At 39.5% G+C, this 15481-nt stretch overlaps 1 non-coding gene across 1 annotated transcript; it reads right to left on the bottom strand.

Annotated features, from left to right (window-relative positions):
* Positions 1-14112: 14112 nt before the first annotated feature.
* Positions 14113-14245, bottom strand: LOC127681952 (small nucleolar RNA SNORA17). Its single transcript, XR_007977289.1, has one exon. It is a non-coding gene; the product is annotated as a small nucleolar RNA SNORA17 (small nucleolar RNA).
* Positions 14246-15481: the final 1236 nt, after the last annotated feature.

Here is a 15481-nt window from a genome sequence, read left to right as displayed (position 1 = left end):
GTCTTCTTCCATTTTCTTCTTCAGAGTCTTGAAGTTCTTGTCATACAGATCTTTCACATGTTTGGTAAGAGTCACCCCAAGGTACTTTATACTGTTTGTGGCTATTGTGAAGGTGGTCATTTCCCTAATTTCTTTCTCAGCCTGCTTATCCTTTGAGTATAGGAAGGCTACTGATTTGATTGAGTTGATTTTATAACCTGCCACTTTGCTGAAGTTGTTTATCAGCTGTAGGATTTTTCTAGTGGAGTTTTTTGGGTCACTTAGGTAGACTATCATATCATCTGCAAATCATGATAGTTTAAGCATGAAGGGATTATTTTTGCATCGATGTTCATAAGGGAAATTGGTCTGAAGTTCTCTTTCTTTGTTGGATCTTTGTGTGGTTTTGGTGTCAGTGTAATTGTGGCTTCGTAGAAGGAACTGGGTAGTGTTCCTTCTGTTTCTATTTTGTGGAATAGTTTGAAGAGGTCTGATAGAATTCTGCACTGAAACCATCTGTTCCTGTACTTTTTTTGGTTGGAAGACTTTCTATGACCCCTTATATTTCTTTAGGGGTTATGGGACTGTTTAGATGATCTATTTGGTCCTGATCTAATTTTGGTATTTGGTATCTGTCAAGGTAATTGCCAATTTCTTCCAGATTCTCCAGTTCTGTTGAGTAGAGGCTTTTGTAGTAGGATCTGATGATTTTTTGGATTTCCTCAGTTTCTGTTGTTATATCCCCCCTTTCATTTCTAATTTTGTTAATTTGGATACTTTCTCTGTGCCCTTTGGTCAGTCTGGCTATGGATTTATCTATCTTGTTGATTTTTCTCAAAGAACCAGCTCCTGGATTCGTTGATCCTTTGTATAGTTCTTTTTGTTTCCACTTGATTGATTTCAGCCCTGAGTTTGATGATTTCCTGCCTTCTCCTCCTCCTGGGGGAATTGGCTTCTTTTTGTTCCAGGGCTTTCAGGTGTGTTGTTAAGCTGCTAGTGTATGCTGTCTCCATTTTCTTTTTAGAGGCACTCAGGGCTATGAGTTTTCTTCTTAGCACTGCTTTCATTGTGTCCCAAAGATTTGGGTATGTTGTGCCTTCATTTTCGTTAAATTCTAAAAAGTCTCTGATTTCTTTCTTTATTTCTTCTTTGGCCAAGGTGTCATTGAGTAGAGTATTGTTCAGCCTCCATGTGTATGTGGGCTTTCTGTTGTTTTGCTGCTATTGAAAACCACTCTTACACCATAGTGATCTGATAGGAGGCATGGGATTAATTCAATCTTCTTGTATTTGTTGAGGTCTGTCTTGTGACCAATTATATGGTCGATTTTGGAGAAGGTGTCATGAGGTGCTGAGAAAAACGTATATTCTTTTGCTTTAGTGTGAAATGTTCTATAAATATCAGTCAAATCCAATTGGTCCAAAGCTTCAATTAGTTTTACTGTGTCCCTGTTTAGTTTCTGTTTTCTTGATTGGTCCATTGAGGAGAGTTGAGTGTTGAAGTCCTCCACAATTATTGTGTTAGGTGCAATATGTGCTTTGAGGTTTAGTAAAGTTTCTTTTACGAATGAGGGTGCCTTTGCATTTGGCGCATAGATGTTCAGAATTGAAAGTTCTTCTTGGTGGATTTTTCCTTTGACCAGCAAGAAGTGTCCTTCTGTGTCTCTTTTGATGACTTTAGGTTGAAAGTCAATTTTATCTGATATTAGAATAGCTACTCTGGCTCGTTTCCCGAGACCATTGGCTTGTAAAATTGTCTTCCAGCCTTTTACTCTAAGGTAGCTTTTGTCTTTGACATTTAGGTGTGTTTCCTGTATACAGCAAAATGTAGGGTCCTGTTTTCTTATCTAGTCTGTTATCTATGTCTTTTTATTTGGGATTTGAGTCCATTGATGTTAAGAGATATTAAGGAGTAGTGATTATTACTTCCTGTCATTTTTGATGTTATTTTTATATTTGAGTGGTTATCTTCTTTTGGGTTTGATGAAGGAAGGTTACTATCTTGCTTTTTCCAGGGTGTAGTTTCCCTCCTTGTATTGGAGTTTTCCTCCTATTATTCTTTGTAGAACTGGGTTTGTGGAAAGATATTGTGTAAATTTGGTTTTGTCATGGAATGTCATGGATTGTCACTCTAATCACTCTGCTGGGCAGCCGATCTCCCAACCCGGTTGGTGCACACAAGGCTAGCCTAGCTACTCAGGCCCTGAGTATAGGCAAAAGCCTGGGATGCCAAGGTCGGAGCAACGTTCCCCTCAGGCTATGACTGTTAATTGGGTCTGTTAGGTGGCCAGCGTGGCGGGTGTGGTGCCTGTGCTCCCTGAAAGTGCTGGGAGAGTCTGCTGGGCTAACAACCTCCTGGGCGGGTTGACACACAGATGGCCCATCGAGCAGCCCAGTTCTTGGGGTCAGTCCAGGGCCTGTTGGGGCCTAGACCCCTGCTATATTAGCTCGGGCCATGCCTGTTAGCTGGCTTTGCCTGCTAGAACTCTCTGGCATTCTGTAGGCAAAATGGCGGCGTGCGCGCTGGGCCGGGCAAAAAGCCTCCTGGCTGGGTTGGCACCCTGATGGTCCCCTGAACAGCCCAGGGCCTGGGTGCAGGCCAATGCCTGTCGGGCTCAGATCCCCGTGATGTTGGCCTCGGGTTATATTTGTGTACCTTGGTCTGTTTGATCTCTCTGGAGTCCGAGAACCAAGATGGAAGTGAGTCTCTTGTGACTGGAGGAAGGCAGAGTTCTGAAGTGGCTTCTGTGCGGTGAAAGGCACCATAAATCCGCCGCTGCTTGCAGCCCGGCTGGTCAGCGATGGCCAGTGCTCGTGGGCGCAGGGCCTGCCTGGACCCTGTCACCTTGGTTCCACTGCAGATGGCCCTTCAGCTGGACTAGCCACTGCTGCCGCTGCTGCTGCCGCCCCAGAGATTTGTTTTTATTTTTATATGCATAAATATTTTGTCTGAATGTGCTTGCACCACATGAGTGCCAGCAACCTAGGAAAGCTAGAAGATGTGTCGTATCACCTGGAACTGGAGTTGAACATATTTGTAGGACACTATATAAAGTTCATCGTCAAAATCAGTTAAGTGCTCTTAACCACTGAGCAATCTCTCTCACTTTTGTTAGATTTCACACATAACCCTTCTAAATATACACCAACCAAAGGGTTACAAAGTAACCAATTACATATTTACAGTTATTTCTTCATACTACTATAGGGTCAAGGTATAATTTAACTCTTAATCTCAGCATCTCTTTCATGCTCAATAGTTTATCAGCCTGCTGCTTTAGTGGATGTGTTTACTGTTAATTCCTCTGTTAGTGATTCAGACGTAGCAAAGTAAGCATAGTAACAGAATTTTGCCATTTTCAAGGAGTGAGCTGTCTTATGCCATCTGAGACCATCATAAATGTAATGTTGAACTTGTAAATACCTTGGAGATGCACCACATGAGAATCTTCTAACAGTGCCTGTAGACCTATAAGCTGGGAACTTTAGGCATCTCTATGGAGAGTTTTCCTCTCTTATAAACACAACTTATTAAATCAGTGAGAAGGTCAAAGTTTTCCATGTGGTTATAAACAATATTCAATATACAGTTTAATAAAATTAGCAGAAATAAGAACAATGTCACTTCCACATTTTTCTCTAGAAAAGCATGCTTTACCAAAACCCCACATCTCTCAAGGCAAGCATTCAGCCATTTTGTCCCCTCTGTCTTCTAGCAATTGCAGAACTAACTCACTGACAGGCTTGATTTATGACTTTCTTTTCATTGTTGTTAATATGCAGATAGACTGAAATAGAGCAATATAAAAATAGAATCACAAGAAAAATGGACTTTCTGTGCACATTAGACTCTGTACTATTATTTTCTACTCTACAATGCTTAGTATTAAGTAGCATGTATGTAATCAGTTCAAAAGAAAATTTTGCTGATCTATAGATGTAAATAAAAATGGTGAGCCCTTGTACTTTGTATCTCTGGCATCTTTCCATTTCCAAATGAGCACTTTTTTACTTGAAGTAACAGACCAACTATAGTAATTATACTAGATATTTAAAGTTTAAACAAGCTTTAAAGTATTTAAAATACTTTTAATTAGTATGGGAGGTTCAATAAGACTCAAGGAAGAGCTACGTAAATGAAACAAACTCATGCTGGCATTTTTCCATGACATTAACTGTAGTGTTAACAATCCTTGGGAGACAAAAGAGAATAGAATATTATCATTTAAAATATATAAAATAGAAGAAGGGTAGTAATTGTAATGACTAATTCTTTAGAAATCTATTCATGGCTATGCAGTAGGCCTTTTAGATGTACAAGATTTATGAATTCTTATTTTGCTAAGTAGTGATAGAGAACCTTGGTAGTAAATTCCTATGTGATTACAAATAACTTCTCTCACTCATTAGTTCGCACAGAAAGGATTATCTGTAGAGACAGACTGTCTCCCCTGGACAAAGAATTTTAGTAAAGAGAGGATCAGGAGGGACTGAATACCTTGTGGCTGCAACAATTTTCTCATTCCCAAGGCCATCACCCAATCTACAGCCAGCTTACTACCTCTCTAGCTGATGCCTTAATTTCCTGCAGAAGAGAGGCTGATCCTTGCTGTGTGAAGCTAATAAACTCAGACTTCTGATTCTTCTTGCTTTCTGTCTCTTTACACAATTGCCTTAGAAATCTAACAAACACAACAATAAATTAGGTATTGCTATAATTCTATCCACGCCACATAGCACATAAAAACTTCACCCAAATTATGTAGTTACAATATAGTATTGAATTTAAAACTCTAGCTCCTAGCATGCTAAAGGCTTTACTGAAGAATGTCAAGGAAATGGGTTTCTTGAGTTTATAGTATAAACCTATATCAAATTCTAACTCAGACAGTATACAACGTCTTTATGAGGAGTTGTATCAATGCTAATTACTTCTACTCAGCACAGTTAACATTGCTGAAGTCAAAATAGATTTCACAAGTATACTGTCAAAGCATTTGTTATCAAATATTTTCTATGTTTGAGGCTTCGAAGGTGCAATTCAATAGCAAGTCAGAAATTTATGTTCATAGAAGTTTTCAGCACTGGAGAGGACAATTGAATAGTGGGTGGGCCTACCACATGATACATAGTATATACATCTATAATCTATGACATGCTTACTGTTTACAGAATGAATATTAGTTAGCTAGGATCCAGAAATCTGAAAGTTCAAATGTTGGTTATGAGAAAACAGGGATTTTCTGTTAGAGATACTGGAGAAGATGTTTGGGAACAAAGCTATTCAGGACAACTCTCAAGAGGTAAGTCCAGATTGGGTTAGAAGCAGTGAGTTCAGGTCTATAACCTGAGCAGTCAGGCATTGGAGTAGGTCATAGCAGCAAGAGGATACCTACCTGAAGTATCAGGAACAATCTCCTGCTTGCTGGTCCCTGATGCACACAATAAGGCTACATGTAGTGATAAGTATCTGTCATTTGTTGAATTCTTGTGACCACCAACCAAAGACTACACATGGAGAGACCCATGGCTCCAACCACATATGTAGCAGAGGATGGCATTGTTGGGCCTCAATGGGAGGAGAGGCCCTTGGTCCTGTGAAGGCTCAATGCCCCTTAGGGGAATGCCAGGGTAGAGAGGCAGGAGTGTGTGGGTGGGTAGGGGAGCACCCTCATAGAAGCAGGGGGAGAGGAAACGGGATAGGGGGTTTCCGGAGGGATAATATCTGAAATGTAAATAAATATAATTTCCAAGTGAAGAAAAGAAAAAATTCTTGTGAAATGGAATCTCCTAGGGTTATCTTTGACAATAGTATCTCTCTATAGACAAACACAAGCCTCTTCTGCTGTCCTCAATGCATTGCACCTGGGTACAAAGCAAAATCTCTGTAGTGTATGTCTAGTGAAGGAAGGAATAACTAGTCTAACATTTTAAGACAATATTAATGATAACACATGAGACAACACGAAAACATCTCCTGGGCCATACAATTTACTGTAAATCATTATCTTTAGATGAATCATTCTTTTCTCATGTTACGAACACAAAGCAGTATAGACACCAGGAAACATGATATAATTCTGAAATCAGGAAGTCTGACTCAAGGTCCTGTAACTGTAATTAGCATTCGATATAAACTGCCCAGAGAACAATATGAATTCTCTTCCAATAAGCTTATTATTTTATTGGTTTAAATTGGTAAGTCAGAAAAAAAGGTTTTTACTTTCCCTCAAAATTTCCAAAGAGCCCCCAAATAATCTTGGAATCTTTGTAATTTGCTTTAAGAAACTGTTATTGAAAGAATGTTTTCTTCTTTTTCTTTTTTTAAATTAATTTACTTTTTATTAGATATTTTATTTATTTACATTTCAAATATTATCCTCTTTCCTAGATTCCCTTCTGAAGACCCCCTATCCCATACCCCTTCCCCCCTGCTCACTAACCCACCCACTCCCAGTTCCCTGTCCTGGCATTTCCCTACACTGAGGTAAGGAGCTTTCACAGGACCAAGGGCCTCTCATTGCTGTCCGACAAGGCCATCCTATGCTACATATATGGCTGGAGTCATGGGTCCCTCCATGTGTACTCTTTGGTTGGTGGTTTAGTCCCTGGGAGCTCTGGGAGTACTGGTTCATTCATATTGTTGTTCCTCCTATGGGGCTGCAAACCCCTTTAGCTCCTTCAGTCCTTTTTCTGGCTTCTCCACTGGTGACCCTGTGCTCAGTCCAGTGGTTGGCTGACAGCATCCCCCTTTGTATTTGTTAGGCACTGGAAGAGCTTCTCAGGAGACAGCTGTATCAGGCTCCTATCAGCGAGCACTTGTTGGCATCCCTAATAATGTTTGGTTTTGGTAAGTATCTGTGGGATGGGTCCCCAGGTAGGGCAGTCCCTGGAAAGCCTTTCCTTCGGTCTCTGCGAAACAATGTTTTCTTAATGTTTAATCTACTCTTAAAAGCAAAAGCCTGTTAGGAGCATTTGAGAGAAAATTCTCCTTTTCACCTTGCTATGTAAGAGTGGTATTATGTCAAATGTAGATTAAAGCTGAATGCCATGAACTTTCTAGCTCGACAAGCAATGTTCCCGTGATCCCCAACAGAGAAAGGAAGCTATATTGAGTCTGATTTGTGTATTAAAGCACATTTGCCTGGAGTGAACTCTCTTAGGATTCATTCACAGCTGCTAGAAAGAAAATGACTGAAATGAAGCCATATGTGCTTGTGTAATTGTTTCAGATTCTACTTGACAAAATCCAGTTTCCTTTTACTTAAATATTGTTTATCTAATGTGTTTATATGGGTTCCAATCCTCAGAGTCCTTTTATGATATAACCAGGATGCAAAGTAAGTATGACTTTTTCTTGTCCTCTGACAATGTTGGTTTACATGCAGTTTGTTGTCGTCAAGCTCCTAAATGAGTGAAATTTTCTTTCAGCCCTAGAGAAAACCAATATGTTTGCTTCTTTTCAGTATCTCATATATAGTTTCAGGGATATGAAGCTCTGTATAACTAATATACTATGTAGAAAATATTGGTAATCTATTGGAAGAATAAAACTGTAGGTAATTCCCAAGATCTACATATATATATATATACATACATACATACATAATTTCACTGGTATGTATACACACACACATACACACACACACACACATATATATATATATAATTTCACTGGCATATGCCAGTGAAATATTAATAATAAAAACTTAACAATAAGAAATAAAAGTAGCTATATTAATAAACATTTGCTTCTAATGCAACATCAAGGCTAGGGAGCAAGCTCAGTTGTTAAGATGACTTGCTGTTCTTATAGAAGACCTGGGTTTGTATTTCCTCACTCCCTATTCTGTTATCTGCATTCATGCGGCAGTCACACACATGTTGCATGTCAATTCTCACAGGAAAACATATATATGAAAGAAAAATAAATGAATCTGATGCAACATCTACTTACTAGCAACATCTACTTACTATTAGTGAGTACTTACCTAAAAGAAAGAAATAAGAATGCTTAGCAAATTCCAAATTATATATAAACCATAAGTGCTATAAGCTCTTTAACCTATGAGAAAGGAGACTGAAAAATTGGTTACTGCTCTATTTACATATTAGAAGCTTCATATTGAGTTGTGCTTTTGTTTCTAGTTGTATGGTTGAAAAGACCAAGTTATGAGAACACAGAGTTCTTACTGTCTCCTTTGGCCCCATTTTCTTGAGAGCAGGCATATGGTCAAGAGATCTGATAAGATTCCCAACATGCAATCTCTAAATGTGAGATAGAGGATTACTCGGTAAAGATGATGTAGGTTTGAATACTGTTTATGGTCCAGCAAATTTGATTATGAAATCGATAGAATTATTATAAGTAGGTCGTCAGCTTTATGTACCACAAAACTAGATGTATAGAACTAATTCCCTCTGAGACGTTAAAGGGGTCATAGATTACACTAGATAGAAAACACTGTTTTACCATCTTCAACTCTCTCCTGTTGATCCAGCCAGGCACACAGGGTGAAATGCATAACTTCTCTTGAAAATTTGAGTTTCCTCTCACATTATCTGCCAACCCTGGTGACTGAGAGGTCTAGTAAATTTCCCCAAACCAACCCCAAAATTGCTGTCTTCCCTCCTCTTCTGCTTCCCTAGTTCTCCCCTGAATTCTGCTTCTGTTCAGGTGGCCCCCATCTTTCACTGCACTCCAGAACTGGTACTTGCAGCTTCCCAAGGATCCAGTCTTTGAGAATAGTCCTGGAAAACTGGCCTGCTCCAATGAAAAGTACAGTTTGAACCAATTGAGTAAGATATTGTTCTCTCAGTCTTTCTGGCCTTTTAACCATTTTTCATCTTAGATACCAGAGAGATATAAACTCAGGATTTCCAATGGTGCACTGAGAAATTTGGCCTCAAATTACATACTCTGCTTTATGTATAAATTCCAACTCTTTGGCTCAGCTTAAGGAAAAATAGCTGAGAGAAAGAAGGTTAGCTATACACATCCTTTACCCTGTCTATTCTTACCTCTCACTTCCCTTTATCTCTTGAATATCCATTGATAGTTGAAAGAATCCATCTCATCCACATACTTTGCTAACTTTTCTCTAATAGGAAGCCCTCCAGTTAATATCCTCTTTTACACTCAACTGACACAGTTAGACCCTGTTTTAGTCTTAAGCTATGCTAGACAGATATTTTTGCTGTGAATGAAACCATTTCTAAATCCGATTTGAAAGCCTCTGTCTATCCTTTACAATGATATGACTATATATTTCTTTTATATCACTGTGGCCATAATATCTGGAAACAGTAACTTAATAAGATAATAAAAGACTTCTTTTGCTTCATGGTTTCAAAGGATTTTAGTATATCATATTGGGAAACTCATAACAGAGCATCATCTTCAGTTCTTGACACCAGTAAAGGTTTACATCATGGAAGACCAGGAAGAGGATCTAACAACAGGAACCAAGAGACAGTATAAACTAGTCTTTAAAGATTCACCCCATGAGACCAATTTCTATCACTGTGGTCTGCAGCCTACTGGTTTGACAGACTTCCCAAATAGTTCCACTATTTGAGGAACAAGTATTTAAAAGATAAGAGTGTTGGAAATATTTTAGTTTCTAACCACAACATTAAACCCCTGACCCTCAAAGGCTAATGGACATAATACAAAATGCACTTAATTTATCTTCAAGAAACCCCTAATTTTGACACCCCCCCAACTTCATTCAAACATCCCAAGTTCAAGATCTCTTCTGAGAAAAGTTATCTCTTTTCTGTGAGCCCCTGTGAATAAAAAAGAAACTATATTCTCATATCTAAGAACACACAGTCAAAATTACTATTTTAATAGGGAGAAGTGATGGCAGATAAAGGATGTATAAGAACAAAGAAATACTGAATCCAGAAGAATACAAAGGAAGTCCTACATGTTCATGCTGGGATACAGGAAATGTGATCATGTGATGTGAGCTCCTCCAGTCTGTGCAGTCCCTCTTCTATTGCTATGCATCTCTTAGAATTTGCAATATTCTTCTTTGCTTGTTCCCACTCAATGCTTATGACTTCTGTTAACAAACCTCCCATATTCTCAGCAATTCTAACATCCTCAGGTCTCCATTCAAACTTAAGAAACAGCCTTATTGGTTTATACATACTCCTCTCAAGGGATTCTTGCAGACAATCTCATTTTATTCAACATTTGGACTCATAGGTTTTACTCCTAAGTCTTGGCAGTAACATTCATGACCCCAAAAACATTCCATCTTGCCTGTCTGCAGAATCAGTACTCCATAGCTAACACTAAGTTTTGTTGTCAGCTTGAGCAGTTAGCTATGCTGCCTTTGAATACTGCTGCCTGGGCTTCTTACTTGAGTAGATGAACCCAGAAATGCACTTATCTCCAGAATTCTCTGCACAGGGAACAATGTGGGCATTCACTTTTTAAATATCTTGTACATGAACATTCAGCTTTATTCCCAATATTCATTGATTCATAGGGTCTGAAGAATTTCTAAAATGTCCTCAAGATAATTCTTCAATTGCTCCAGTGAAAAATGTTTGGCTTCTTAATCATTTTCAAAATTCCCAATTGTTTATTTTTTGAAATCTCCCTTTTTAGCTGCAAAACTGTTTCTCATGTCTTTCATTCCTGTTTTCTTGCTTAAAATTCTGACCATAAGCAGATGTAGTCAGTAATGATTATGCTCCTAACTGAGAACTATGCTGTCTTGACATTTATTCCACCAAATTAATTAGTCAATTACTTCTGAGTTCCTCTTCATTTTTTTTTCTAGGATATGGGCAAAATGTAGCCAAAATCTTCATTAGAATATAAAGTAAGTGGCCTCTGTTCCAGTATAATCCATGCTTTCATCTGACACATAAAAGACTTTTTTCTTCATATTTATTTTTCTTAGTGTAAATGTATTATCTGTGTACATGAGTGTGTATGATGTGTGTGTCTAGAGTCCATAGAGTACAGAAGATGGTGCCAGATCTCTGGGAACTAGAGGCAAAGCTGGTTGTGAGCCTCCACAAAGCCTGGTTCTTTGCAAGTGCGGGAGGTGCTCTCAACCATTTCTCCCTCCATCCTGCTCTCCATCCAGAATTTCTTGAATCAGACCCTTATACTGAGTATTTTTTTTTTTATTATTCTGAGCTGAACTCTCATCAGACTTTCCCATTAAGCTGTTTATAACATTTTAGAATTTCTCCCATCCACATTTTTAAAGTCTTCTAAATTCCTTCACCAAAAACAACCTAAAGTCCTATGACCTATCAGGGTAGTGTTTGGTCATTATTATTAGCCTAGTTCTCTGATAGCAGTTTCCATGATTAATTTTGAGTCCCTATAATACTGAGAGAAACAAGAAAGGAAGAATTTGCATTGGCTCATAGTGTCAGTGGGCAGGCATAGTTGAAGAGTCTAGCTAATGAGATTAGATTGTGCATTGAAGTTTGTTCTCATCAGGACAAACAAAACAAAAACCAAGACAGAGTGACAGGAATGAGGTGCCACATGGCTTCAATGGCTCTCCCCTGCTGACTTATTTCTTTCAGATGTTTTTCTATTGCTAAAAGGTTTTACAACTTCCTAAAATAGTGTCATCAGCTGGGAAACAAACATTCAAAACACAGCCCTGAGTTGGAAATGTCATATTTAAAGTATATTATTGTGAAGAGTAGGGATGTCTTTGGTCAAATCAGAAATAAATTAAATTCAAATAAAGTAGCAGATAACCCAAGAGATGTCAGTAGACTAGAATATGTATACTGTTTGGTAAAATTATTTTATGTTATATCGTGCAAAATATTGATTGTTACATTTAACAAACTTCATTAGAATGTGAAGATTACAAAGAAATTTGATTTGTAAACAAAATAGTACATGATATCCTAGATCAAAATGTTAGGTCAGATGTGTATGTTGCCAAGAATGAAACTCAGAACTTTGTTGTATCCATGTATTAATGTTACTCTTTCACCAGCACAGAAATTATGCATCTATCCTGATAGCAAGTCTGGGACTCTGGGATACCTGCTTATTCTAATCCTAAGGAGTGTCAGAGAGGAGAGAGTACATTTGCCCTAGGCCTTCCTTATGAACATTACTGTGGTCAAGAGACTGACCATTTGGCTTCTTGCTCCAGAGTTCCCTCCATGCAGGAATTCACAATGAGACCTGGACCTGAACTGCGTTACAGATGGCAACTCTTCTATTTGCATGTGTTTTTTTACTCAAATATGTGTCCAATATAAGAGTTTAGTAAACTAGGAAATCTTGTGTTAAAATCTTCTTTAAAAAGCATCCCTCAGCACAAGAAACAAAGAAGGACATAACCCCAGTCACTCAGAGCCTAGTGGGTTTGATTCTTATTTAAAAGTCTCTGGCATGCAGATGTTTTTTCATTTGAAGTAGGACCTGTAATGCTCTTCAGGTGTGAAAGAGGCAAATTTGCAGTCATCCCATAAAGCAAGGATTGGGCAGAGAGAATTGCGAGAGCTCTCTAGAGAGAAAGATCTGCCATGTGTGGTTACACAGGTTGTTCACTGCCCAAACACTTTTACAGATAAAGCTAATTGTCTTCTCATATAATATGTCATGTCTCCTCTATATGAAATTAGGATAACCTTTTATTTAAAAAAATTATTTACACTTTAGCTGTTGCCCCCTCCCATTCCTCCACTCTCCTTGTCACAGAGAATGTGCTCCCCTCCATCAGTCCTTCCCCTTCCCTGGGGCCTCAAGCCTCTCTACAATTAGGAGCATTTTCTTGCACTGAGACCAGACCAGGCATTCCTTTGCTATATATGTGATGGGGGAGGGGGCCTTGGACTAGGCCTTGTATGCTGCCTGGTTGATGTCTCAGTCTCTGGGAGCTCCCTGGGGTCCAGGTAAGCTGAGACTGCTGGTCTTCTTATGGGGTCACCCTCCACTTCAGGTTCTTCAATCCTTCCTCTAATTCAACCATAGGGGTCCCAACTTCAGTCCAATTTGGGTGCAAGTATCTGTGTCTGTCTCAGTCACCTGCTGGTAGAGCCTCTCAGAGGAGAACCATGCTAGGCTCCTGTCTGTAAGCACATCACAGCATCAGTAATAGTGTCAGGCCTTGGTGACATCTGCCACCCCCCAGATGGATCATGACCCCAGGGCTGGGTCTCTTACCTGCCACAAGTGGTGAGAGGCAAGATGAGAGGAGAGTCTCTTTCCCTCATCCATGCCGCTGAGCAGGACACTAGTGATAGGACCAACTCTCACATGCTCATAACCCTGTGTCCTGCTGGACACACAAACAACTCCTGCAATGTGCAGGGCCACTGTCTGGCATACTGAAGCTGGCTAGGGGCCGGGTTAGCGCTCTTGCCTTTCATGCCTCTAGGACCAACTCTTCCAGGGATGCCCAGTTGGGAGGTGAGGCCAGTTCTGCACAGCTTTCAGGCATTGACATGTTCCTGGGTAGTAGTACTGACCAGAAAAGTATGCCTCCCCTTTAATGGTAACAGGCCCCTGCTACTGCAGGGACACAGACCAGATGTGGCTCCCAGTGGCAGCACAGGTCAGGCCCCCACCAAGGTGCCAGGTGCATTACTGGCTACTCACATCAGGCTGTTCCTCACTATCTCGAGCCTCCAGTAATGCCTCTCTTCATTGTGCTCACATCCTTCTGTTTCTCTTTCTCTTCCATCTCTCTACCACTTATTTGCTTCTTTTAGTCATACCAGGGTCTGTGAGTATCTGGGGTCATTTCTGGAGTGGTCACAGGAGTCCTATGTCCTGCTGAACAGGGTTCATCTCAGACATTGTCTACCCCCACTGTGTGGCACTGGAGTAGCGATCATCTCAGGATAGCTCTCTGTCCAGGCCCCATAGCACAGGTCTAGTGGTCATCTAGGGTTTACTCCTTGTTGTGCCCACCTGAATGGCACCTCGTGAAGCTTGTCTGTCTCAGGCTCACTCCTGCCTGCGGCCTGTAGTACCAGGTGAGGTTCCTCGAGTCTCTGACTTGCTCCCCATCCCAGAGATACATCTGGTCCTGCCTAGTATAGGATTGGTGGTCATAAGGATAGCTGCATGTCTGGACCCCCTGGTGCTTGATGGCGTGTTGTCTCAGGCTTGCTTTATTCAGACAATGTTAGGTTACTAATCATTCAGATGTTCATAGGTCAGGACACCAAGCATAGACATAGACTCTCTTTTCTTTGTCACTTATTAATACACATGCGACACAGCAGCCACTGTCTGCAATGCCTCTGGGGAAATTTGTTTTGTTTGTTTTAAAGAAAGAGAAAAGCAGAATCTGGGAGAAACAGACCTGGGAGAGAAAAATATGCTCAAATTATATTTTATGAAAAAGCATTTCAGTTTTAAAAAAGGGAATTTATCACTATATACATGGTGAATATCGACTGTGGGAGTCCATGCTATAGGCAGGTACCTTGTAAAAAGTTATTATCGTGGCTGATAAAATTTTTATTTCTTTTTAAATAATTTAAGTGTGATATTCATTATTATAATTCCTGTAGCCAACAAAAGCACAGTCATTTTAAAAATCATTTTCTAGATCCAGATTCCATACACTGCAATGGCCTTCTGCAAAGAACAGTTATTCTGAAGCTGTGAAGCTTCACTTTAGATTCTGGCCTTTTAGCATCAATTATATGTTTATACTCTTATCTATCACACAATGTCCCCCAATAAAAGTATTTGTGACTGAGTTAAAAATAGGAAGATCATTAGCTTTATATCCCTTTTCATGACCCAGGTGTGAAAAGAATCTAGAGTCCTTTCTTCTCTGTCACCTAACACTGACTTCTTTTATTCTTATAACATGGTATTACTTATGCATTTGTACATCAATACATTCACTCTAGGTGGGGATCTGCATATGTTCTGTGTTCTGTATGCTTCTTATTCTCTTAAAACTTTTACTTATGACAAGGTGGTCTTTTATTTATTTAAATTTCATTGCTTATATTAACTGTACATGGTATCGTGTTACATACGAACATTTTTTATACAAGTACATAATTTTATCTACCAAGCATTTTGTCCCACATTCTCCTTTTAATATCTGCCCCTCCCACTGATCATTTTCTATTAGATAACTATTATTCTTCCACTTCTGTCATATATGCCTCCATGGTCTTATGCAGGAGAGGAAACATGCAATATTTGTCTTTGAGCCTGAGAAAATTCATGTAGTGGCATTATTCCCAGCCCTCCATGTAGCATCCCTCCCACACTATAGATGTGCTGTGCGTTTATTCCAGGCTTCCTGCCAAAACAAGTTGCTCTCAAACATTTAAATTTATTCCTGCATTGAAATAATTCTGTTTGTATTTATGGCTGAAAAATAGCTCATCATGTTGGCGTACCATGTCTTTCTTTACCCGCCTCTCTGTTGAGTAACACCTAGGCTCAGTCCATCCTCAGCTATTGTGAATAGTACTGTGGAAAATTACTTTGTGGGAGTGTCTCTATGATGTGTTGACTTACG

Source organism: Apodemus sylvaticus, chromosome 3, assembly GCF_947179515.1.
Source record: "Apodemus sylvaticus chromosome 3, mApoSyl1.1, whole genome shotgun sequence".
NCBI classification, from domain to species: domain Eukaryota; kingdom Metazoa; phylum Chordata; class Mammalia; order Rodentia; family Muridae; genus Apodemus; species Apodemus sylvaticus.
Note: the sequence above shows the minus strand (reverse complement) of the source record. Positions and strands in the feature narration are given on the sequence as shown.